The 21,743-nt window shown below is 36.0% G+C and overlaps 1 long non-coding RNA gene across 2 annotated transcripts in view; it reads right to left on the reverse strand.

Moving 5' to 3' along the window:
* The window catches only part of LOC149912897 (uncharacterized), a 35,293-nt gene extending 13,802 nt beyond the window's left edge, over positions 1 to 21,491 (reverse strand). For both annotated transcript variants that reach the window (XR_016461824.1, XR_016461823.1), the window contains exon 1: positions 21,417 to 21,491. This is a non-coding gene — a long non-coding RNA (uncharacterized LOC149912897). The remainder of the gene's footprint in view (positions 1 to 21,416) is intronic.
* Positions 21,492 to 21,743: the final 252 nt, after the last annotated feature.

Raw genomic sequence — 21,743 nt, forward strand, 5'->3', positions numbered from 1 at the left:
TTGCCTAGCTGTTTCCTCATTTGAACTCTTCCTTCCAATCTCCATTTCCTGTTATTTAAGTTATAATTGTATAATTAAAAATTATTCTCAGACTGGCATTTGTAAACATAACCTACTGCTACAGCATAACTTTGTTTATCCTAAAAGAAGTTGGAGTAATTTTGAGGGACTGAAACTGGGACTGATACACAATAAGAGTGTAATAAAATAGGAGAAACAGCAGCAAAAGCATAGAAGCAAAACATAACTTTGGACTGAAAAGTACTATTCAAATGCTTAGTTAGCATTCTTTCATTCTGAAAAACAGGCACATGAAATAAACAGACTTCAGGCTTCATTCCACATTTGGTGGCATTGGAGTAGGCTCAGTTATAAATTATTGTTTCACTGGGAAGAAAGAAGAAACAAAGATAATGAGTTATAGCTCTTCACTGAGGACAGTTAGTCAAAACAGTAGAACACTGTGTCCTTCTGCATTCCCTGCCACTGGTCTATGATTTAAGCAGAGATATGTGTCTACAAAAATGCATTTAAAAAAAATGCATCTAGGTCAGTCACTCTAATGCCTACTATTTATTTCCATGGAAATTACAACGGACTGAAGGAGCACAATAACACTATTTGATAGAGCAAATTCTCAGCTACAAAACATTATTTTTTAACTTAATCAGCACCATTAGCTATGCTTTTGCACCAGCCATGAAAGAGCCTGCAGGCCATGCTCATAAAAATTTACACCAGAGGAGGTGACCCACTGTTTCACAGCTGCTATGACAGTGACATTGCTAGAAAAATGTTGCCCATGCAGTCCATCTTCTATTGGCCCAACAGATGAAAGTCAGAAGGTGCTAAATCCTATAAAACTAAAGTATACAATGGGTGTGGTAGGACAGTCCAGACCAGACTGGAAACGTGCTCCACAGCCTACAAGCTGGTATGGGGCCTGGCATTATTGTGTTGTGAGAGAGAGGTTGTCTTCTTCTCTGACTCTGGAAGATCAGGCCTTCAGCTCAGTCAGCATCATAATGTAGAGGTTAGAGTTGATAGTTTGTCCAGGTTCCAGGAAATCCAGAGGAAACTCTCTTTTCCTATCCCAAAAGACAGTGCACATCACTTTACTCACTGAGGGATGTGTCTTGAACATTTTCTTCAATGGAGAATTCACATGTTTCCACTCCATGGGTTCCCGTTTTGACTCTCACCTATAGTGGTCACACCACATCTTTTCACAGGTAAAGACATGATCCTGTTCCTGCGTGAGTATTTGGTCATAGTCTGCCATAGTGCGACAGCTAAGCATGGCCATCAAGAATTTGACTTGTCTTCCATGTCACTGTCAACACTGTTGAAATGCACCACCTACTGTCTCACTGTACTCCACTGGTTGGTCTCCATAAACGTTCAGCAAGCAAAGGGAACCACTGTTTTTTGCATGGAGGAATTCAATTACACAACTTTGTGTGTAATTTTTGCTTCATGCAAACCTCCATGTCAGACGTCTTTCTGTCACACTGCCCCTCTGCTGCCATCTGTCACACAGCAACAAAACATAATGGAATATTGGTGGAAAGATTCAACCCTTACTACTATACCACATACATCTGCTTCTGATGTTATGTGCCAGCCTAACAAAACAGGAGGCATTACTTTTGCTGCAGTCCTCATATATCTTGCCAGCACAGCATAGCAACAATACACAGGAAGGTGTAGATCAGTTAGTATAACTCACATATAATGATTTCAGTTATATATGTATCATGAACACAAAAACAGAGTCTTTCCTTCCTCCTGATCAGTACACCCATACTGAAGATTGGTGGCATTTTCACAAGGGCATATTCTTACTCAAAGAAGGTGCCTTAAAAAAGTTGCCTAGATGTTCTATTATTGCCATGTAAAGTGAAGCCACATAATGGAGGTAGTCAAACTGTAGGAGAAGCCACTGAAAAAAATGAAATGGAGAATGTGGAGAAGTTCTGAATGCTAGCAGTCAGAGCTAATGTGAGAGACTGCTCACACAGTAGGATAGAGGTTTTGCCTCTTAGCATATTTTACATAACACATATTTTACATTACTAACTGTAACCTTGCTTATGTTATTTGTACAATCAAACTTAGAATGTGAAAGGACATCTTCTTTTTCTGTATTGTTCATGATTATATGTGCTATAGAGCCTATATTCTAGTGCTAATTATGATTTATTTGGGATTCTTCTGCTATTTTACAGTGATGAGTGGTTTAGCAAATTACTATTTCAGTAATTTCGTAACTTTTAGTCAATACCCATTCTACTATATTATTTGTTTATATCAATTTTACTTTATATAATCACTTTCACAAAAATTTGAGACATATTCTCAAAATCTACTCCTTCAAAAGAACAGGTATCACAAATGTCCAACTCAGCTCACTCACAGTAAACACCTATTTAAAAATAAAAACTATCTGGCCTTGTATTTTCCTAGAGGACTAACAGACTTGATACTGGGAAGGATCTCCTTTGGTTTTCATGTCTGGTCAATCATGTTACACTGTTGTCTATCTAAATATTAATTTAGATGTCTCCAGACAAATTGGACTGATGGAAACTGTGCTCCAGAACTATGTTTTGCTCTTATTAGATATCTAATTTCCAGCTTACATGTGTCTGAGGCCAATTAATGTTCATTTATTCCTAAATAGATTTACCACATGCCTTCCAAATAGCGAAGGATCCAGGTCTTCTGCTAATATATGACTGGAATTAAGCAGATTTAGAGCAGAGCCATGCTATGATCAGAAGGTAATTAAATAAAAGTAGAAAGGCACTCAGAGTTGGAAAAAGCAGTGGAATCAAGAGACAGGGTTGTATAGTCGGCAGTTACTTTAAAAAATATCTGCACTCGGTCATTCCAGACAGAAGATGTGCATCAGTATAGCTCAGACTTTATTCATGATCTGAACAGAGTTTTTGGTACCTTAAGTGAATGAGAGTGTAAATCGCCACTACACTAACCTTTATTTTTATCATGGACAACAAATAGATCCACAGTTGCAATTGATACTATTAGATACACAGATCCACTGTTGCAATTGATACTATCTTCAGTTTCTTACATAAAAATGTGCAGACAAGATTTGTTAATGAATAGAACAGTGGCTTATGAGCAAGGACTGAACACAAACACCATATTCGTTTGACTACACACATGACTATCAAAAATAACATATATTAAATGTACTGGTGACATCCAGCTTAGCTCAACATTCAGTTTAAGCTGTACGTTCTCGAAATTAGGAGGTTTACTAAGGCATTGCTCACTTTACACATATACCCTCACTTTCTCTTACCATTGTGAAAACAGAACTACTGCTGAATTTTAGCAAATAAAGAAATTCTCATGGTGAAAATCACATTTTTGTTAAGAAATTTAAGTGCCTTTTCACAGAAACACAGAATCACCAAGGTTGGAAAAGACCTACAAGATCATCCAATCCAACCATCCAGCTATTAACAATAGTTCTCACTAAACCATGTCCCTCAAAACAAAATCCAAACGTTCCTTGAACACCTCCAGGATCGGTGACTCCACCATCTCACTGGGCAGCCCACTGCAATGCTTGACCACTCTTTCAGAGAAGTAGTATTCCCTAATGTCCAGCCTGAATCTCCCCTGGCGCAGCTTGAAGCCATTCCCTCTAATCCTATCACTTCTATCACTTCAGCTGAAAATTCAGCAGTATCTTACAAATCAGAAACACAACAAGAGAGTTGAGGACATGATAAGCACTCAAATTAAAAACAAACAAACAAAAAAAAACAACAAACAAACAAACAAAACAGAATTGAAATGTGGAACACTTCAATTTTCATGCTGTGATACAGATGCATACTATCATACTATCACACCCAGGAATGCTTACGGCCAATCTCTAATTTTACTTACTAAACAGCACCTATTCATTTCAAAGGGACTATTTATAGAGAAACTTAGTTTCTCAGGGTAATCAAAGAATGCTGAGGCTTGATTTTAATTGTGTGCCACAGAGAAAATAGGCTGGTACCTGCAGAAATGGGAGCTATCACCACTAGATCTACTATTAAGCTATTATCCAGTTAACAGATCTGCATATATCTGCTGCCTGACATCCCTGGAGTCTTACCAACAGCTGAAAATATGTGTCTTAATTGATTTTTCAATATATATGTATTAAATGGAGCACAGTTCCACCTAACAATATATATATATATATTTATCATTTTGATTACATTAAATATAGTGGTATGCTTTTTGACAGGATGCCAGGCATACATATCTATTTCAGATAAGATGGAAGAATGACTCTACCTGACTGAAATGCAGAACCAAGTTGTGACTTAATCAAGATATCAGATGAATTCTAAGGGTACTGAGCTTGGAAATTAACTATTTTCTTAAACTGACTGCATGTAGGCACCCACTGAAATTCTAACAGAAGAATCTGATGACTTGTAGTTGCTAGGTATAATAAGCCATGATCTTTTTGAACACAATTTAAAGTTACAACCTCCAGTTTGAAAACAGTCAAACAAGCAAGATACCCTATCAGTAATAAAACAGGCTTTTACTTATTACCATGAAATGTATTTTCATTCCTTCACAACTTAGAAGCAGTGTGGCTCCATATCTGAGATTTCTTATTCTAAAAAGTCAATTCCTGTTTGATGTGGCAATGATATTGTTAGAAATCAGCTTCAAGAACATTGTCCATAGGATTAATACTTCAGATGTAAGGATTTCTGAAATTTCTGAAACAAAAGCACTGAAGGCACTCTGAAAAATAGAGCTTTCAATAATAGTGTTGGAAAGTGACATATACTGGATTTTTAGACAGCTAGATGTATTTTAAAAAAATTTTGGATTAAAATTGTTTCTCCTTGAAATCCTTATAAACCTTTTGTAGATAATACTCTTACATCATAAGGATACTTTTTGAAACTCACATCTGCGTGGCAATGCACTGTTGATAAGTGCTTTTTTTGTGTACTACAAGCACTTTGGAAATAACTTCTGAGTAAAACTAAATGAGTTCCAGTGTAAGTAAATAAATGAATAACCTGAGAAATTGCAGCAGGAGCTTGGTGAGACACTGATGTGGAAACTACAGATATGCAGCCTGAATCTGTGCAACTGAAGTCTTGCATTAAGTAAGGGGTCTAATAACATATGCTATAGTATGGAGCTTAAGCACTCAGTGAAACAGATATTAGATCAGAGAATCACAGAACCGTTTGAGTTGGAAAAAATCTTTAAAGGTCATCTAGTCCAGCTCCCCTGCAATGAGCTAGGACATCTACAGCTCGATCAGGGTGCTCAGAGCCCCATCGAGTCTGACCTGGAATGTCTCAACTATAAGCTTTTACTATTACTGGCAGTAGGTTGGGGAGACTGGTGGAAAAAAAAAAATCACAAAAACATGCAGGAAGAATTCTTATCAATGCCACAACTTCAAGCAATTACAGCAAAACTGCACTTTCTATTCTGATAACTGTTAGAGGAGAAACTGCACTTGTATCTTACACATTGTCTCCATAAATTTCACAGAACACAACATTAGGACTTATTTCTGCCCTTTCCCAACTTCAGCGTAGAATTACAGAATGATTATAGAATCACAGAATCACAGAAAGGCTTGTGTTGGAAAACACGTTAAAGGCCATCCAGTTTCAATCTTCATGTCATGGCCCATCGCTGCATTTTATATCCTGAGAGACAGCTCTTGCATCTTTATTTAGGAGTATGCAATGGGAAAGCACAAATGCTGCCTCTGTCTCCAATGCAGAGAAGTGTTGGGTGCTTACTGAAAATAGTCATGACTAGAGTCTCTTTTATTCAAAGGAAAAAGACAGATAAGACAGAAAAGTTTCTTCTCATTCACAATTCATATTGCAATATCGTTCACTGAGCAAAATAAGCTTATCATGCATTTACCATCTGTATTTTTCATGTTTGCTTCTCATATTTCCCATATTAGTGACAACTCTAAGATATACCAGAGCATTTTTGCAGAAGTTATTTCCCAGAGATGTCTCAGGCTTTCAACTGCTTTAGCAATAGTGATGTTCAGAGATGCTCAGCTTTTAGCAGTTGCTGCAGTCAGTGTAGTAGTTGTGCATAAATTTAAGGAAGTATTTAACTGAAAAAAGCTAAAAATGGTTTCAGATAGAGTAGTAGTCTAGATTCGGAAGTATTTTACATGGATTGATCCAAGGGCCCTGACGGGATGCACTTCTGAGTGCTGAGGGAGGTGGCTAATATTAAAACAAGGTCACTTTTGATACTCTCTAATGAGTCATGGAAATTTAATGAGCTGCCAAAGGTTGGGAAAACAAATGCCACTTCTGTCTTCAAGAAGAGCGACAAGAAGGACCCAACCAAATACAAGCTGGTGAGTGTCATTGCATGATGGAATATCTAAACCTGAAAACAATCTTCAGGCACATGAATAACAAGAAAATCATCAGAGAAGGTCAGCATGGATTCTCCAACTGAAAGATACAGTCTACAGTCTTTCTTATAGTGCCATTTTTTGCAAGATTTCATTTCCAGCTCTATCTTTCTTCACATACCTGAATTTCCTCTAATAAACAGCTACAAACACATCAGTATGGTTTTCTAAATTTAAATTGTACTTCAAATATTATTATAAATTTTGTACTTTAAATTTGTAATTTTTTTTACACAGCTGTCATTGTATATTGACAGTATTTGAGAAATGTAACAAAAATACAAGAAAAATATGCACAAAGTAGGGAGAATTCAAGAAAGAAAAAACATTAGTGAAAGATATATAAAATGTGATCTACAGAAAAAGGCTATGATAAGTACACTGGTTTGTTGAGCAAGTGAGACAACTGCATACAACATAACTTGACACTCAGACGATAACGATTAACAGTTTTCAAACTCCACTGCAAGTCAGACAGGAAATGCTAATATAACTTGCAGAAACTATTCAGGTAGATAAGTGCAGATAACACTGGGGACATAAAGGACTTCTATCTTGAATTAATTTAGCAACTTGGACACAAATCTGTCAGGGATGACCTAGCTATGATGAAGTTTCAGGATCCTAGAGCCTTTCATACAACTATTTCACATTTCTTAGTAATAAAAATCTACCAGAGAAACAAATACAACTTCACCTACAACAGAACCTGTGAGACTGGAATTGAAGTTCATGATTGTATTATGCTTCAACATGCATAAAGCTTATTCATTATAAGGACAGAGTTTTAAAGCTCTACAGTGGCAACAAGTAGATCTTTCAATTTCTTCTCCAAAAATGTGACTGTCATGCATATGTACATATAGTAGGAGGATCCAGGAAAATTCAGCATTGGTTTCTACAGTATTAAAGAAACCACTACCAAAGAAGTCCATGGCCTCACAAGTAAAACAAAGAAATACAAGAAAGAAAATACAGGAAAACCGATGTGTACCGACACCATATTGCTTTAATATGGGAAGTTTATGCATGATAAAACTCTGTTTCTGTGTTGCTGTTACTGAATAAATGACTCATGGTCATTGTTTTGTGAATTGCCTGCACTTGAAACTTGCTCAATTAAGTGCCCTGGATAAGTAGCGAGCTCAAATTTCTGAGACCTTGATTTATGTCAGCAGCCTAAAATCTGCATTCTTAGGAAACCAGCCTAATGCAAGCCAGATCACATTGCTCCAGATAAAAATCAGATATACTGAAGATTTGTTTCTCATCCTCTTAGAAATGTGTAGAGATAGGGTTTTTATAATGTCCACAAGAAAAAACCCCAAGGTTCATGTCTGATTTCAAGATCTGCTGGGTGCAACCAAACACTACTGATAGGCTTTTTATTCCATCTTAACACAGAAATTATGCTGATACAATACCCAACAACAAATCTGTATTCTGAAGAGGAAAAAAAAACAGAGGAAGGAGACTTCATTTATAATTCTGAATACCTCTCCTCACTCATTTCTGATTACATCATAGAATTTTCTGTTGGATGAAGGCCCACTGCTGGATTAAAAGAGTGAGTCCTTAAATCCTACAAATTCTAGCAAAAACCTACCAGTTATAAGTATAAAATTTCAGAATTCAGCGCTGAAGGACACTTTACATAGGTACTTAGGGAACACTAAAAAATTACAGATCCTTCAGAAATAGTCCTTAATGTGCAGATTACCTCAAAATAGTCTCTGAAGGGTAACTGCCATCACTTCCAAGAGTTAGAATGCAAAACCATTTCATACCATGCACATTTTGACCAAGTATTTTAGATCATAATAAACACTTTAATTAATTTTAAAAATTCATTGTCAGTTTGATTTTTCTACGAACTTACTTCATGTTTTCTACTATGATTTGCCACAAGATTTTCAGTTTTAGCAGCTTTCAAGAAAGTAGAAGCGAAATCAAGTATTGTTACTGCAGAAGGAACATTTTCTCTTGTAGTTCACTAAGCTATGCAGCGAAATTTTTGTAACACCTACAAAAGAAGAAGAATGTAGCCTTTCACAACTGTGCATTACGGACTGTTCTAAGTCCAGAGCTACTGCTGACCACCTGCGTTTTGAAGTCAGGTTTCCAAGCTGCCCTTAGAGTGGACAAAATAACTTTTAAAGGTAAAAATTAATTAAACAAATAACTCCTGTGGTACAAAATTTTATTATTCTATACAATACAACATAGCAATAAACACTGCAGTAAAAAGCCCATAATGTACAGCTATAGCGTTTTAGTGCCATAAAAATGTACTTTCAAGACAGTAGCACATTATAGCTAAGTGAAGCTCTTCATTAGATAGAATGAGAAAATGAGGCATGAAAGGAAGATAGAAAAGCCTTCTTAATAGTTCCTGTGCAGATAATGTAAGCCAAAGACAATCAATAGCCATGCCTCATTTATTTTATGTTTTTGAACACTTACAGGCAAAATGTTAGTATTTGCTGTACTGTCAGGTTTCACAGACCCACATCCATGAGGACAAAATTGATTTGCTTATTATGATGTAATTCATATGATTTTTTAATCAAATTGCAGTTGTTATTGTTAACTAATATGAAAGGTAACAACTACTCCATTAGCATGGACACGTTAAAAGTCATGCTGGTCTACTAATTTGATGAGTCATCAATGGGACCTAAACAATTGATCTAAAGGTTTATAAACATGTATTAAGATTGCACAAAATGTATGTCAATAACTTAAAAGTCCCATTAAATATTTGAAATTAGACTATCTTTGCACAGTCAACTGCAGCTACTCCTGATTGAAAAATGAAACTGAAAAACATGATTTTCAATGCATTTTTAAATGATGTTTAAACAATTATTCTCTAACTTTCAAAATATAATTTTATGTGACAGCCATGTCACAGTATTTCCTTATGACCTCAATCAGATTCATTTCTTAAAATTAATAATGAAACAAGCTTTTAAGCTGCTAAGAACAGGGAGATCCAACACATTAAAAAGTAAAAATGTGTGGAAAAATGCTGGAAAAAAAAAAGTGTTTCATAAAGTTCCTCTAAAATTACATATTGGACCAATTCTCTCCTACTGAAAATCTCTCACAAAAGTCAAGAATCTGGTTAGTCCTTCTATGCGCAAGTTCTAACTCATGTTTATATTCTAACTGAAATAGTAAATCTTTTTCAACATTCAAGAGAAATAAGATATAGCTTTGATTTCCACTGCCTTCTCCCTGCACTCCTCCCCTACGCATTTAGAAAACTGTGTAGCAGTAAAACAAGTCTGATTCAATAAACCTTTACATGAATAATTTTGACTTACTGGCTTCACTCCTGTAACCTGCTCAGCAGTGCCATTATTTTTATCATTCCCAAAGGAAAGCAGCTACTGAACATACACGCTCCAGAAATCAAACATACAGATAAGGTTTGACCTCTTGTTTACAGTTCAGTTTCACTACTACACAAAACCTGGGCTACAATATATTTGCTTATATATCATATTACTACAGTCTAGTGATTTTCTTATGTAGGAAATGAATGTTACAAACAATTAAATTAAATTATGTTTTACTTGTGCTTAACCTCTTCTATGAACAGTGCTAATACAACAAAGAAAAATCACTACTTCACAGCAGGGTAAATCCTACTTACAGAATTTAGTGATTGCACCAAGTACACCCACCACACTGAGGCTTGTATAAAGGGACCACCTGTAACAAAAGCTCCCCCAGGTTTGTGAACAAAGAAACAATAGGCACCACAAACAGTAGATTGTAAAAACTTTGGATGTACTCAATTCCGGGGCTATATACAGCATACAGTTCTAGGACTGGAGCAATTCCATACATGTATATAGTTTTGGGGCCAGGAAAGTCTTGTTCACATGGAATAATTGCATGAGATTAATAGATTGCTGTGGCTCACAGGTTAACAAATAATAGAGCTATTCTTTAAGTACTGCATTTCATAATTGCAGCTTTTTCTACAGAAAGCCAAATTTTAGTTCACATCTAATTTGACAGTCTGTGACTGATAGGGCCTCAGCAGTCCATCGCAATAAATGTATGTTACAGAACAGATTTTTTGTTTCTTACAAAATGCTGGAGAACCTGTAGTACTGGGTAGAATGAGAACATACAACTCAAGACTAATAGAGTTTAAGCAGACTTGGGAATTGCATTAAGTGGTTACCATAATCTAAAGCTGAAACTAAAGGATAGTATTCTACAAACTGCAAGACTGACAAATGAATCTGAGACAGTTCCCCTAAAAATATATATATATCCTAGACATTTAAAAATCACACTCCTCACTCCTATTATTTACATAATGGTGCAACTCCATTCTAAACTGTGGATCTGAAAGTAAGAGAATGGACAACAATATGCTTCCTTTGATACAACCTGAATATTACAGAAAGAGAGAGAGAGAAAGATGGAAAGAGAGAGATAAAAATGAATCTGCAGTATCTGACATTTGTACAGCCAAGGGATGTAACTGATTTCCCTGGAAAACTCTTCTGCAATGCTAGGTAATATTTAGTTAGCAGTATAGTCATTCAACAGGGTACCATGGGATAAAAGTAGCATAGGTGCAACTAAAAATAACAACTTTAAACATAATATATTCTTTCTTATGCATTTGCAAAGAATTTGCAGCTACTATAACTAATGTGCTCTATTCATAAAATCCTCAGAAACTTTTATTAGTTGTAAGGGAAATGGTTGGAAGGAAAAGAAACAGGGGACCTTGCGAGAATGTTGAGCATCCAGTATTTACAGAATCTTTTCTCCTAAACTCTTATTAGTAAGGTTTTCACAAGAGGAAAAAGGAGGGTTTGGTGATGGTAAGAAATAAAAGATGCAGGAACAAATGAGAGCAGAAGATTTTAAAAATTATTAAAGTAAAAGTTATGCTAACAGTACGTTATTATTTTTTTTCTTCTTTTGGCTCTTAAGTCTGTAACATTTGTACCAGTAAACTCTTTCAGCATTTTTAACTAAACGCTATAAATAAATAATCTAACTTCATGTTAATCAGCAAATTTCAGAGAAACTGGAAAACATGTCAGTACAGTGTTAACAGTGCACAGCATTTGGTTTCCTCTTTGCAGCTCTGGGGCATTCGCTTGGGCTCCATCCCACTCTTTTGTACTGTCTTTGCACTAAGTGGTGAAATCAGATCTTTGTTGTCCCAACATGTCACTCCTTCCATTATGCAGATAGTTCCCAACCACAGACTGGTCTGTGAACATAAAATATGTACAAATTTCAAAGCAAGCCTTTAATGTCTGTCTGTCTTTGCAACAAAAGCTGGAAGGACAGCAATAGTCCACTTCAAGTGGAATTCTTTCTTCAGTTCTCTTCATTTTCAGCTCTGAGGTTTCATGGTGATTAACGTACAAATGCATAACCACTACATTAAACACAGGGATGGAGGAATGACAAAGTAATTATCTTACTGGCCAACATAAGAATTCCTAATGTGCCTTTATGTAATGCCTTTGATCTCCTGGGAATTATTTTTAAGAACAGCAGGAAAAAGGCAAAATCTATTATGAACAGAGGTATGAAAGGATTTAATATTAAGTAAATAGCAGAGAGTGAAACAGCCAGTTTAACCAGGTTATTTTTACACCTGTTCATCCAGCCCAGCATTGAAGCTAAAACATATACCATAGCATATGAATTCTATTTCAAGGCTTATTTGACAGAGAGGTTTCTTAAGTATATTATTGCCATTCATTTCTGCTACCACATCCAGGTGCACAGAGGAAGAATGAAATGAATTAAAAATATTCTTGTCCTTGAAAGAGAATTCTGATGTTACACAGAGGTGTTACCAAGAGGAGTGACAGAGACAGGGATGACAGTTACTCATTCAGTGACAACGTGATCATCAGCCTCTGCAACTCCATTAATGCAGCACAACTCTTTGCCATAAGCCATTATCTCTGGTGGAAACAATGTCTTGAAGTAACAACAGCCATCAAAGACACTATGAAAAGAAATCATGGAAGGGCATATAGTTAACCTCACCATCTGTCAGCATGTTTCAGAAACCTTAACATCTTAGTTTTCTGTCTATTATTTATAGTCTATCTGTCTAAACACATTTTGTAGTCCTTCGTAACACGTTTAGCAGAGCCTGAAATTTGATAGAACACACAGATTTCAGAAGTAAATAGGCAGCCCTGGTATGAAGCTGAAATCATTGATCCTTACTTTAACTCAGCACATAAAGAGAAGAATGTGAGATTTTGCATTGAGTTTAATGGGCATGGAACAAAGCAATTTTTAACTTATTTTCAAAATTATCAAGATTTCAGGACAGATGAAAGGATAGTGATGTAAGCAAAAGAATTTGTCTCTGAGGTGAGAGACTTATTCCAGAGGGATATCTCAGTATTTCATGTGAGTTAGTTCACTGTGGTCTGCACACTGTTAGACTTTCAGATCAGCAATTCAAGAGCAGGACACACGCCTATGGAGAACATCAATAAGGATATGTCACTACCTTTCATAAAAGATTATCAAATTCTGCTTTGTGTGGACAGGCTAACTTAAGGAAGCCAACTTAATTGCTAAACTGCAGTTTACGCTTGCTTAAGTTAGAAACCAGAACCATGCCTTCTATTTTGTCATGTATTTTCTTACATACTGCCCAATTTTGTTGAGGTTTTGCTTCTCTCTTTGTCTTTCTAATACCCCTTTATTCTTTCTCAAACAATGCTTTCTACATGTTGACTATGCACAACTTCTCTAGGATGCAGGAAATCAAGGTTCCAGCTTGCATTATTGATCTGTAGAGCTGGGAAATGAACATCTTTTCCTAAACAGGAACACTCTTTTCACTGAACCACCATTATTTACTCTCATCGTGGAAGAAAAGGGAGGAAAGGAAGGAAAATCCAGTCTACATTTTGCTATTATCTGGCTTATTAGAACAGATCCTTCTCTGTGCTCCAGGATAATGGTATTCCAGCACAACAATCAATTTTGCTGTCTACATATATTATTCCATCATATTTATAGGTCTAATTAACACTGTTCTTGAGGCTTTTTCAGTTATATCAGCTCTTAGAAAAAAATTAAGATCTTGTTACCTTTGTCAATGTTATGTGATCTGCGCTGGACTGTACACTGTCATTTCAATGGTAATTAGCATTTTCTTCTAGTATCATTGAATACTGTGGTATAATCAATAATAAGTGTTTAAATAACACTTTATCTTAAACAATATTTTTTATCTTCAGCTTTCAAGTCTTCAAAAAATATGTTGCCATGTCTAAGTGATAAAGCTTATATACCACTGTCACTTAAAGACAGTCTGAGTATCTTAATTCCTTCTGCTCAACTCCAGTTTCATTTAAGAACTAGCATGGAAGAAAATGGCTAAAATAAATAGATGATTATGCAAAAACTTTCACCCATCCACCTCCATAATTGCCAGGAAACTTCTGTTCCATTAGGATACTTCCATCTTCTTTTATGTCAAACTGAGGTGCAGTCTACAATAATATAAGTGGTTTAAAAAAAATAAATGACCCCTTTGACCTTGCTTATAATTCTAAAAGGAGATTTAAAGAAAAATATCAGTGACCAGTTTTTCTATGAAGCAAACCTGAAGGGAGAAGTAAACATAATTCACTGGTATTAACTGATTGAAAAAGAAACTAATACTGACTTTAACTGTCAGTTGCATGTTTGCTACTTTTGATTACTATCTGAATTTCATAGGATAAGATTAGAAAGAAAAAATGAAGAACAGTATGTCTTTGCTGCTCTAAATGCCATCTAAAAACATGCATATTTCTTCTGAAATGCAATAGAATTGCTACAGTCACTCTAAAGCGTAAGACATAACTTCCCAATTTATTATTAACAACTTGGGGAAAAAAAAAGAAGCACAAAAGAACCCTGCATACACTGACTATTTCTAACGTACTTTAGAAGGACAGATGTTTCAGCTTTTTTAGTGTCATTCAATAGTGCTTAACAGAGTTGGAATAAATGCATTAGGAAACAAGCACAATTAAATTTGATCCAAAAGTAATATCTACTTTTCTGAACAACAGAAAGTTTCAAGTAGCTCTATTGCTCTGAAAAGTAATTGAAAGTAGCTTTACAATTAGAGAACCTATTAGAGAAGTTTCACTCCAAACATGAAGACAGAGATGGAGGCAAAACAGACAAATGCTCATGAAGTAATGAAGTGAGCATTTTACTTTTTATGATTTCATCAGTATTACGTGTCCTAATTACAGTGAGTTATTCAGTCACAATTGTGAGTGGAACAGTATATTCCACCTTCACTTACTGGAATAAGAACATCCTGAATGGAGCCAAAGAGAAATGTTAAAATACAGTTACGATAAATTGCATTGAAATGGCAGTATATCACAGAAATTACCTCAGTCAATTGGCACACTTTATAATGGAATTTTACTTTTTCTTAGTTAAATTCTTGTTTTGGTCAGTTGGTTAGCATTAGTCAAGATCTGTAAAAGTCTTCTTCATCTTCTTTAAAATTCTGTAGTAAGTCATATGCTGAACATCAAATTTGTCTAAAATAGCTTTAAGAAGAGCTCTATAATAGAAGCAGCTCTGAGAGGATGTTCACATTTAATTTTAAGAAAATGTAAGCTTTTCACCATGGATAATAGCCTTTCTCTTACTATTGGAGGGCAAAACTATACAAGGAAAGCAATGAAAATAATAGCTGGATTCTTGAAGTAGGAAATACTGCTTTAGACAAATTGATGTACTGTGTAAGTAACAGTCAAGGATATGACCTTGGAACTTTACTGAGCTAAAGCTCACAAAATGCCATTACTGCATGCGTTACCATATGTCTTCTCAATATCTTAGCATATAGGACTGGATTACTGCATGACTTTCTGAATATTTCCCCTAAATGCAATTTCTTCCTATGCATAAAAATCCAGATGCTGTGATTTAGCATGCACAAGGAGGTCTCTGTATGAAACCTAAGTTCTGACAGAATTACACTGGCTTCCTGTTCAACACTGAATTGATTTTGAAATTGCTATATGATAACTTACAGTATGAAGCTCTGCACAATTTAGAATCTCTGTTTTTATCTACCCTATTATCTTTAGGAGTCTAGAAGTTATTGAGACTATCTAAAGTTGGACATTTCAAAACAATGCACATACTTTCAGCTGTTATACTTGTCAATTTGAAATCCATTTCCAGCTGGAGTTTCGAACATGGATTCAGATTCATTTAAACATAAACTTTTATGTTTTCAGCCTGACATCTTCATCAACTGAGCACTTGAGCTCTGTATTTTATATTATTGGAAGTACTAAAGTAAACAAACAAAAAAATTACTTAGCAGGGGAATGTTTTTGCATCAAGAGTTTCTGTGTGTTTGTCTCTGTCCTGTAAATAAACCTGAAGCTGTTAATAAATAGTTAAGACTGTTTTTCAACAAATAACAAAGTTTGACTATATACAACAAAAAGGTGTACGTCCACTACTCTTCCACTATAGTATTCTGGGATCAGATGTGCAATATTAGTTCTTATTAAGAATAGAGATAATAATTAATTGCTTTTCACACAATCACAGAATTGTTTAAGTTGAAAGGGACCTTTAAAGGTCATCTGATCCAACTCTCCTCCAACAAGCGGGACATCTGCAGCTTGATCAGGTTGCACAGAGCCCAAGCCAGTCTGACCTTGAATGCCACCTCTCTGGGCAAACTATTCCAGTGCCTCACCATCCCTGTTGTAAAAAACTTCTTCCTTATATCCAATCTAAATATCTTCTCTTCAAGTTTTTAACCACTTTCCCTTGTCCTGTCAGCACAGATTCTGCTAAAGAGTCTGTCTCCTTCCTTCTTATAGCCCCCATTTAGAATTGAAAGGCCACAATCAGCTCTTTCTGGAGCCTTGCTAGCTCTTGCAGCCTGTCCTTGCAGGGGAGGTGTTCCATCCCTTGGATCATTTTTGCGATTGTTTTCTGGATTCCAACAATTCCATGTCTTTCCTGTACTGAGGACTCCATCTCTGGACACTGTAATCTAAGTGAGGTCTCACCAGTGCAGAGTATAGGGGCAGGATCACCTTCCTCACCCTGCTGGCCATGCTTCTTTTGATGCAGCCAAAGATACGGTTGGCCTTCTGGGCAGCAAGGGCACATTATTATAATTATATCTTGCTTCCCACCCACCAGTACCCCCAAGTTCTTTTTGGCAGGGTAATACTCAATCCTTTCATCTCCAAGCTTGCATTGATGGTGGGGGTTCCTATAACTCAGGTGTAAGACCTTGCACTTGGCACTACCAAACCTCATGAGGTTCATCTGGGCCAACTGCTCAGCCTGTATTTCAGCCTTCAAGAGTGTAAACCTCACCACGAAGCTAGGTGTCATCTGCAAACTTACTGAGGGTGATGAAGATAGTAAAGAACATTTGTCCCAGTACTGATCCCTAATGAACACTACTTGTCACTTCCACAATAAACACAGGAACAACTCAAAGATTCATGTGACTAGGGCCAAAGGCAAGAACTTAGGGAAGAGTATTGCAATGGGGCAAACACGTATGTATTACTGCAATAGCCCTATATTCTCTCTCAATTTCTACCTATCCAGTGCTGAGGAACACCTGAAGCACATGTTAAATCTGCACCTTCTAGGTGCTTTATGAACATGTTATCCTACAGCAACATATTCACAGTTTGATTATGCATTTTGTGAAATAAAGTTTTACTGCTTATAAAATGACATAAGGAGACATGTAGAAAAAAAGATGTATTCTGATACTGTTGGCTATAATAAACATGGTCACCTTCTGAAGCTGACATAATGCCAACGTGTTCAAAGGTGTAGCATCAAAGATATCCCTTAACCATCTCTTATTCCAAATCTGCCAAAAATACCTATATCTCCATATTCTCACACCCCTATGACCTTTTAAACAACTACTATGCTCACTTATCTTAGGATCTCACTGTTATCTTAGGATAACAAATGTTGAGGTTTAGTGGAACATTATCAGTATCAAGTGAGATTATCGAAAAACAATCTTTTTTGGTGCTCTTTTTAAAAATAAATAAATAAATAAATTTTCACACTTAAGACTATTATTATTCATAAAATTTATCCAGAATGTTTGACTTTACATGACCTTCTTAATAGGAAAAATATTACCTATTTTTCTGGTAATTTCTTCCTGTACAGCAGTATGTTGTTATATGAAGACTTGATTAGCTTATGCTACCATAAGGTGGCAGCATATAACACATATTTATTTTGAATTTATATGTAACAGGCATCTATTTTCTGTGTGCTTTAATTCACATTCTTGCAATTAACACAAACGTGCACTGAGAGAGATCACTTATAACATTTTTCAAATTATCCCAAGAGGAAGAGTTTTTTATACTGTACCATCCTTTGTGAAAATCTTCATGGATCATAAGTTAATGAAGATAAATTTTCCTTGAGTACAGGGTCAGTAAAAACTAAAATGTTATTCTTGATATAAACATCTATGTAACCACAATTCTTTTGAGGCTGAAAACAGAGAAACTAATGTTTTTGAAGTAATATTGAAAATAACAAACTGCTTATATCTACATTTTAGTAATTAACACCTATAAATCTAACAACGCACTAATAGCAGTCAAACTTGCATTCCTTCCAAACAGCCTTTGCTACTGAAAATTGGAAACAAAGCACTGAAATTAAGATAAGAATAATAAAAGATTGCTTTGCTGCTTCACATATTTCTGTATCTTGCTTTTCACGATCTTTTTAAAAATTACACACACACAAAATCTGTTTCAATAAGTTTCTGTCAAGATAGCAACATTAAAAACAACATTCTAAGCTTATAATTCTAAGCTAGAATTTATATTAAATAGAATTTTGTGTTCAGATTTGATTTGGATAGCTGGAAAATACTGTTGCCTTACTGCGAATTATAATTATGTAAAACTTATTCCTTTTATGCACATTGAGAAGATCAGAGGTATTGACTGGGCTTTGGAATAATCTGTTTTTTTATATCTCTTACATTGTATAAAGTGAATGAATAAGAAATATGTGCAATGAAAAATACACTTTAAGAACAGTTCAGAACTGGAGTAAGTTGTGTAGAAGTGCTGTGGAATCACATTCTTTCAAAATTTTCAACGTTTTAGATGAAGAAGAGTAGAAAGTAATCATAGTCTGAGCTATCACACAAAGCATGGTTTCACTATACACCATACTATTATATTACAAGGACCAAAACAGAATTTTGATAATTTACCATTATTAAACTATGTAGTCAATTCTTAACCTCTATGAATTTGATTATTCATAATTATAAAAAGGACTTTTTTGGCCCTTTTCATCACATTTTTGAGATGGCATCAGAGATGGCTTTATAAATTGTTCACTGGGAGAAGCACGACCACCACAGCACTACTTTCACATTGCTTTTTTCCCACATGAGCTTTTCACAAAGTTCCCACCACGGTTAACAATGGAGCTAGTCTAATTTAGAGAAGTGTAATGGTTCATATAGCCTTTTCTCTTGAACTCCACTAAAACAACTTTGGGACTGCTGAGAGGCTCCTGCTCACTACTGATAAATGTTCAAGTGTATTGAATTCAAGAGCACTGAAACATAGCTCGGGGCTATTAGACTGAAGACACTAGAAAAGTAAACAAAAGAGACAATAAAACAATAATTTTTCTACCATTTTCTTCCATTACTTTCTGTTTACCAGCTGTGTCTGGCTTTTGGGGAGGATTTTTCACTCTAAAACTGTCAGCTACACAAGCATACACATATAGAGTAGTCCAGCAAGCTCATGAATCAATTTCTGAGGGAAAAATATATTTCTTGGCAGGTATGTCTATGCAAATTACGGCCTTCATGGCAAGCTACAGCAGACATGTGAGCATGCTGATAGGAGGTGTAAGAGGCAGGCCTAGGAGGCATGTGGTAGGTAAGAGGTAGGCCCAGCTGCCTGCTGGGCTTCTTGATGCTTGTTGACAGAAAAACACCTGAAATCACTGGAGCAACTGGACATAACTCTGGAGTGTTTCAGCAAAGCACAAAATGAAGCTCCTCTAACTGCCAGTTTGGGAACACACAAACAATGTCATAAAATGGCCTTATAGACTGTTCAAGTCACCTTCTGCAGCTCAGCCTTGAGGCATTTGTCTGCCTAGGGCAAATTTTCACAGTTCAGTAAAGAACTCTTGAATATAGTGTTCCAATGGAGTGCCAGCACAGCATTTACCATGGGACAGCTTTGTGCAGGGGACAGGCAGAAGGCTCAAAATTAAGATATAAATTTGATAAAAAATACATGCGGTAGCTCAAAAGAAAATGAAAGGTTGTAGAGATGCAGTTTAACAGGACTGCTGCAAATTCTTTTTTATTTTCCCTACTTTCAGTACCTTTAATTTCTCATACAGAACACATAAAGGTACTACTACATTTAGCCTCAGGAGACTGCTAAGAGAGGGAAACTGATCTTTAACGAAGCCTTCTGATCTCACATCCATGCTGCTGCTTAGGAACAAAGTTAATTGCAACATTTATACTTGAATGTGACAAAAGAATAAATAAGTAAAATAAATAAATAAATAAACGAAATAATAATAAAAACAGAATGAAGACCATAGAATCACAGAACTGCTTGGGTTGAAAGGGATCTCAAGTATCATCAGGTTCTGTGGACAGGATTGCCAGCTGCTAGATCAAGCACTCAGATCAGATTGCCCAGAATCCCATCCAACCTGGACTAAAACACATCGGAGAACTGGGTACCCACAGCATTTCTGGGCAACCTGTGCAAGCATCTCACTATTCTCTCAGTAAAAAACCTCCCAGTATCTAATCTAAATCTGCCCTCCTTTACTTTAAAATCCCCTTGTCCTGTTCCTATCTACCTGTGTAGAAGTTTATTTCCCCTCCAGCTGATTATCACCTTCAGAGGCAGACCAGCCAGTAGAAGGGAAATTTGCCCTGTAGTGGTCTGAAAACTGAATTTTCAAAGCACAATATTGATAAAATTTATCTTATTCTGTTTTAGTGTTTTGATTTTAGTGTTTTGATTTTAGTACTATGCTCCCTCCAATAATAATAATAAAAAAACAACAAAAACCAAATCAAACAACAACTAAAAACAACCTAGCATACAAGAAAGTAAATCAGATGTCAACTTTCAGATTATGTAACATGGAGAGACTTTGTTTTTTCCTGTGTACACTGCTTGATAGGAGTAAGGCTGTGCCTCTGTTCCTTCTGTTCAGAGTATTCTCTACTCCCAAAGAGGAACAGTATGAGGTACTCCGGTTATAGTTTCCAAATCATCAGGTCTTAGCGAAGTGCCTCGATAACTGACCTTATTTTCAGGTGCTGAGCTCTGGCAGCTTCCTTTAAAGTAAATGAAAGCTGCCAGAGGCTCAGCATTTCAGATATCAGAGCACTTTCCATTTTTGACTATCTCTGGATTTAAGAATCTGGCCTTCTTACCATTTTTTTTTCTTTCCGATTTTTTAACTGCTCTGTAATCCAACATCAAGAGAAAAATATTGATAGCAGTCCTGAGTACAATAAATATGGTTCCAGGCTTGGAATGCCAAGCCTTCTATCAGTTGGAGTTAATTATTGAAGAGAGAGTCTCAGCAAAAATAATGTCTGTTAATTTAAGTATTGTTTTCTACCCTGCTACCGCATAGCAAGATAATGCAGCTATGAAGATTTCTTCTTCTCCAGCCCATTAGCTTTATGGCTTTGACAAGTCTGTGTAAATCTGACATGCACTCAGACTTGGCCAGGTTTACCTGAAATATTTAGAACAATGACAAGCCTTTCAGTTTGAATCATGACAAGACTGCCACATCTTAAGTGAGCAGTAAACTACTTTCTTAATAGGATAAAAAGAAGGAAAGCCACACTTACAGCTTTAATACTGTAGTTTGTTATGGACCACTAGTGAAGCAAGGTCATCTGATGGAACAGGTACTTGCATTAAAGCAACTAATACAGCTGGAAAACAAACAAAACAAGAATTAATCACTTAATGTATTTCTGTGGTCTAGATTGCTCTATGCTTTCTTACAGCTGTTAGTTTTTCCTATTTTGGACCTCTGTTCTTCAGTTGAGTGGCTCATGACAAGTTTTGGGCTTTAGCCTATAGCAGAACAATGCATTCAGACCTGCACAGAGATGGACATGCTTCTTGGGCCAGAGTTTGGGGAATTGAGTACAGGCAACATCCAGGTTAAT

Source organism: Phasianus colchicus, chromosome Z (assembly GCF_987193195.1).
Source record: "Phasianus colchicus chromosome Z, bPhaCol1.hap1.1, whole genome shotgun sequence".
In the NCBI taxonomy this organism is placed as follows: domain Eukaryota; kingdom Metazoa; phylum Chordata; class Aves; order Galliformes; family Phasianidae; genus Phasianus; species Phasianus colchicus.